The sequence below is a fragment of the Somniosus microcephalus genome, chromosome 3, assembly GCF_052327205.1.
Source record: "Somniosus microcephalus isolate GS21.2 chromosome 3, FLI_Smic_1.0, whole genome shotgun sequence".
Taxonomy (NCBI): domain Eukaryota; kingdom Metazoa; phylum Chordata; class Chondrichthyes; order Squaliformes; family Somniosidae; genus Somniosus; species Somniosus microcephalus.
Genome location: NC_140989.1, coordinates 306,640,168 through 306,646,349, shown reverse-complemented (window position 1 = coordinate 306,646,349; position 6,182 = coordinate 306,640,168). Strand labels below are relative to the sequence as shown.

Genomic DNA, 6,182 nt, shown 5'->3' with positions numbered 1-6,182 from the left:
TTGGATAGAGAAGTGGTTGGCAGATAGAGAGCAAAGAGTTGGAATAAACGGGTCTTTTTCCGAGTGGCAGGCAGTGACTAGTGGGGTACCACAGGGATCGGTCCTTGGACCCCAGCTATTCACAATATATATTAATGATCTAGACGAGGGAATTGGATGTAATATCTCCAAATTTGCAGACGACACAAAGCTGGGTGGGCGTGTGTGCTGTGAGGAGGATGCCGAGAAACTCCAGGATGATTTGGACAGGTTGGGTGATTGGGCAAAAGCATGGCAGATGCAATATAACGTGGATAAATGTGAGGTTATCCACTTTGGTGGCAAAAACAGGAAGGCAGATTATTATCTGAATGGCGATAGATAGGGAGAAGGGGAAGTGCAATGAGACCTGGGTGTCCTTGTGCACCAGTCGCTGAAGGTAAGCATGCAGGTGCAACAGGCGGTTAAGAAGGTAAATGGCATGTTGGCCTTCGTAGCGAGAGGGTACAGGAACAAGGATGTCTTGCACAGTTATACAGGGCCTTGGTGAGACCACATCTTGAGCATTGTGTGCAGTTTTGGTCGCCTTATCTGAGGAAGGATGTTCTTGCCATGGAAGGAGTTCAGCGAAGATTCACCAGGCTGATACCTGGGATGGCAGGAATGACGTATGAGGAGAGATGGGGTCGATTGGCCTTGTACTCGCTGAAATTTAGAAGAATGAGAGGCGATCTCATTGAAACTTATAAAATTCTGACAGGACTGGACAGACTAGATGCAGGAAGGATGTTCCCGATGGTCGGGGAGTCCAGAACCAGGGGTCACAGTCTAAGGATAAGGGGTAGGCCATTTAGGACAGAAATGAGGAGGAATTTCTTCACCCAGAGAGTGGTGAACCTGTGGAAATCTCTGCCACAGAAGGCAGTAGAGGCCAATACATTAAATATATTCAAGAAGGAGTTGGATATATTTCTTAAGGCTAAAGGGATCAAGGGGTATGGGGAGAAAGCAGGGACCGGGTACTGAATTTGGATGATCAGCCATGATCGCATTGAATGGCAGAGCAGGCTCGAGGGGCCGAATGGCCTACTCCTGCTCCTATCTTCAATATTTCTATGTTTCTATGTAAGATATCCCTGGGAATGGATTGCACACTGATGAGATTTTTTTTTGTGCTGCTACCCAAGTTTGATGTTTCTTTGCCTGTATAGCGATCTTTTTAGTATTTAGGGGATTGAGTCAGGACTTTTGCTGCTACTTTTACTCAGTTCTGCTGAAAACATTGTTTTTCACTCTGGTCATGGATTTCTCAATGGAAATACAATTATTTTGATGTTAAGATGAGGAGGATAAAGACATGGAAGAGGCTGGGTTGAAGGCTCTTAGAGTCAGGCAATACCAGAAGTATCTCTTTGCTACATAAATATATTCACTCACCAGGTTCCACAGATCATGAAGGTCTTACTTGGAATTCTGCACAGCATGAAGAGAATGCAAAAGAAGGCGAGGAAAGTTGAACAGGAGAGCCAGCTGCCAGAGCAAAGAAAGCACAATTAACAGACAATGTTCTCTGTAAGCTGTGCTTCCTTCTGCGTGGCCTGTTTCTTTTACTGCGTGGTCCCTTTAAATTTCTGTGCACGTGCGGTACTTACAATGGAAACACCGGTGAGTGGCCTGCGCGGGACCTTTCCCATTACTGCGCGGCTGTGCGCTTAGTGGAAACATTGTTGACAGACCAGAACTTCCAATAAATAATGGTTGACTCACCAAATAAAGTCATTTCACACCTGCCCGTTCTCTGCCCACATACCTTCACAAAGTCCCTCACTTTTCAAGACTTCTGCAAAGACCTTCATAAGACAGAAGTCTATATTTCCCCTGCCATCAACCAACTCCCAAAAGTTGAAAGCTGACACAAAAATTTACTTAATTGTCTTTAAACAACAACAATCACCAAAAAATGCTAAGAAAATCAATTTTCCCTTTCTGCAATTTTTGTGTCTGACGTTGAGTTTGAAGATGCCTGAGGGTGTGAAGAAACCAGCTCCGAAGAAGGGCGCCAAGAAATCGCTGAATAAAGTGCCAACAAAGAACGGCAAGAAGAGAAAAAGTCAAGGAAGGAAAGTTATGAAGCAGGTTCACCCCGACACCGACATCTCCTCCAAGGCCATGAGCATCATGAACTCCTTTGTGAATGATATTTTTGAGCGCATCGCGGGTGAGGCTTCCCGCCTGGCCCATTACAACAAGTGGCACACCATCAGTTCCTGAGAGATCCAGACTGGCGTGCGCTTGCTGTTGCCCGAGGAACTGGCCAAGCACGCCGTGTCTGAAGGGACAAAGGTGGTGACCAAGTACACCAGCTCCAAGTAAAGCTTCACAATGGACCAACAAGACAAACACCGTGACTATCCTTTGTTTCAGCTAACTGATTACAATAGTACTAATTTACTGCTCCTACGAAGTGTTCACTGAGTGTGACAAGGTTGAGTGGCGGCTGGGGTAGTTTCTCAGGAGCCTTAGAAACCTGAGCTGACTCTCATCTCAGGGTTGCTGCTGTCCCAGAGGTACCAGTTTCTGGCAGCTTGGCTCTTCCAGTAGCAAGGGGTGCCTGGCCCATGTCTGAAGATCCCTCATGTGAAGGCATTGGAGGGAGTATTATGGAAGCAGCTTCATTGCACTCTCCAGAGAGACAGCGAAAGCTGCAGCCATGCCTTGCGGTCTACTAGAGCTGAGCACAGATTCTCAGGTGCTACTGGTTGGTGTCATCACAGAATGAATAGTTACAATCAGGTCGTAGAAGCCATGTGAAAGTGTCCTGTTCAAAGCATCTATTGGAGCAACAATAGCTGTCACTTCAGAAACAATGGCCGGAATTTGCTGGGGGGTCAGCGGGTGGGATCGGTGGCGGGTCGGGTGGGAAATTTGATTTTTTTGACAGCACGTCAGGAACCTGCTGTCATCCTGCCGCAACACACCTTTCCCAATGGTACGTTTGTGATCTTGAATCGGACCCGACCCACAGAGGCAGGCGACCCAATTAAAGCAATTAATGGCTTGTTTACAGACCCGTAATAATGATTTTAACTTTACCTTATAACTTTAACTGCTCGCCCATGGGGTCCATGTTGCTCGGGTATCACTTCTGTTAACCTGAGGCGGGAGTTGAATGGCCATTGAATCAGCTGATTAGTTGACAGCTTGAAATGTACTATAAAAATTCAAACCTCACAGCTGTTCACTTTCCAAGCGCAGAAGCTATTGCTTACTCCATTTGGAAGACAGATTAAGCTTTATGTAGACTGCAAATGTTTGGAGCAAACTCTCCATCCAGTGTCACCTCATTGGAACAACCGCTCTCACCACTGACAGATTGATTCTGTCATCTCAATGTCACCTGCCATCTATTCCATCAGCATGGGTACCGTTTATACTCTCTCACCTTGGTCCCCAGAATCTGACCACAATCAGCCCCAACACCAGCAACACCAGGCACACCAGCAGCACCAACAACAACACCAACCTCCTCCCCAATCAACTGATGCTGCACAGGACAGAGGGCATCAGCACCCGAGCACATTACTGCCCGGGAGGCCAGGGATAACCTCACCATGGCCAGATTTACTTAACTTTACACAGTACACTTACATGGCTGCCACAATGCTGCACCAAGTTGGCACCACCCCACACCAGCACCATAAAGCATCCCTACAATGACCAAGCTATTCCTTTCACACTCATGACCATTACGGGGGGTACTTTTATGTCTCATCATTCACTGTAACTAAATAAGACACTTCCAAAGGTGCACAGAAATTTGTTCAAGAACGCAAAGGGGGCGATTTTGCCAGCCCTGGGGAGGCGGGTTTGGAGGCGGGACTGCCGGGAAAATGGTAGAATTTGGGGGCGGGTGCCCAACCTGCCCCCAACCCGCCTCCATGCCATCTTCCCAGGAGGCGGGTAGCTGTTCCGCGCCGGGTCCCATCTCCTTGGAGGCGGGAAGGGATTAAAGTCTATTAACTGCCTGTTAACAGGTAGTTAACAGGCAGAAAATAGGATTATCCCCTTTTTGCCCTCAAGTGGAGGCTTCCCGACGGCACCAAAACCCGCCAGCTCAGCGAGGCGAGTACTGGGCCTACGGGGTCAGGGAGATGCAAAAGTGTGGTGTGAAGGTAAGTGATGGGTGCAAGAGTGTAGAGGTGAGTATCTGAGGTAAGTCCTAAGTGTTTTTAAAAGTGTGCTTACCTTTGTTTCTTCTTTCAGTCGGTTTGTATGCGGAGAGTCTCGGACCTCCATGCTGCAGATGAGAGATGGCCGTTGCATTCTCAGATGCAACAACCATCTCATTTCTGTAAAAGAAAGAAGGTTGATGAGGTCTTGTATGCAAGACCTCATCAAACTGCAGAGAATGTCACTGTTTGACAGCTTCACAGAGCTGTCAAATGATGACAATTCATCTGTCAAAAATATTTGACAGATGAAACATCATACATTGACGTTCTCTGCAACCGGCTTTTCCTTAATTGGCCTGTTAAGCCTGTTGGACGGGTTTAACAAGGTCAATTGAGGGAAAATAGCATGGGTTGGCCACAAATCGATGGTGGCGGGTTATCGACCCGACAAGCATCAGTCCCGCCTCCAACGCGCCCCCATTCACAAAATCGCCCCCACAGAATCAGACAATGAATAATGACATTCGTATAAATAGTAAGATTTAATATGTGGGAGGAAGCATGCAAAAATACAGAATCCTCAACTCCATCAGACCTCCCATTCCTTGGGGATACTGAGAAAATTAGGGTCTTTTACACTGTAATTTCCCCTGTACACCCCATAAATGATTGGTCCTGCTACAGCTTGAAAAGCTTTGCCACCAGAAGATGGGTGATTATTTTTCTCTGTCTGTAGAGCAAGTTAGACCTGACCTTGGGTGAATATAACTCGAGTAATCACCTGTAACCTTCTCCGGCTCTACAACCCTCCGAGATCCCTGTGCTCCTCCAATTGTTGATTCCCCAATTTTCTTCATTCCACCATTAGTGGCTGAGGCTTCAGCTGCCTAGGCCCTGAGCTCTGGAATTCCCTCCCTAAACCATTTTGTGTCTCTACCTCTCTTTCCTCCTTTAAGATGCTCCTTAAAACCTCTCTCTTTGGCCAAGCTTTTGGGCACCTATCCTAATATCTCCTTATGTACCTTGGTATCAAATTTTTTTTGATTATGCTGCTGTAAAGCATCTTGGGATGTTTTACTTAATTAAAGGTGCTATATAAATGCATATTATTGTTGTTGTAAACTCTTCAGCCTATTCACTGCATATTATTGGCCAGCCAATGAATTTTAGCCATTAAATGACTATATTTCTGATACAAATTCCATTTTATAGAACCTTTTAATAGTCAAGTATTTATATATGTAACGTATTCTGACAGAGAAATACTTTTATTAATAACTATTGCACCAAGCACCATCACCAATGCGCAATGTGGTGCAGCACTAAACCAAACACATTAGGAAAGCCCAGGTTTATTTCATGATCTGTGTTGAATTAGCTGATCCCAACCAGGATAGAAGTGGAGGGACAGTGCGTCAATTGGCCTAAGCATCCATGGAGTGGAAAAACTTTCAGGGTTCTCACCCCTAATGACTATCCATCTAGTGTTCTACACATAATGCTGATAGGTGAGAATAGAATCAGGATGAGCAAAGGTCGTCCCCTGGTCAAGCAGCAGGCAAGCACTCACTGTCCATGAAGAACAAACATTTATGTGAGCAATTGAAGGATTGCTACACACTGAACCATACCTCAACATAAGTTACTGCCTTTACTTGAAGAGAGATAATGGGAGGGGGAACTGCATTTGTAATAAACCCAGTGAGTTATCGAGGTCATTTCCTCAATATCACCATTGGCTTTTGTGCTTCTCTTCATCTGACTATGTCTCTCTGGTCTCCTATTAAACTTAGGGTTATCACGAAATATCCATAAGTATTAGACCATCTTGCTAGAATAATGGCGGTCAACCCTGATTACCATAATCAAATGTTTGTGTGCTCTAAAATGTCAAACATAATGGCTTAACTCACATTACATGGAGGGAAAAAACTGAGTGGTTCCTTTGGCAACTGAGCAAGTCATGGACCCTCCATTGACAATATAAACTGAAGAATGTTCTCAGTTAAATATCACATCTTAGTTTTTTTG

General features: G+C 45.5%; 1 pseudogene; it reads left to right on the top strand.

The window, feature by feature from the left end:
• Positions 1 to 1,998: 1,998 nt before the first annotated feature.
• LOC147122121 (histone H2B type 1-M-like) lies at positions 1,999 to 2,352 on the top strand (annotated as a pseudogene).
• Positions 2,353 to 6,182: the final 3,830 nt, after the last annotated feature.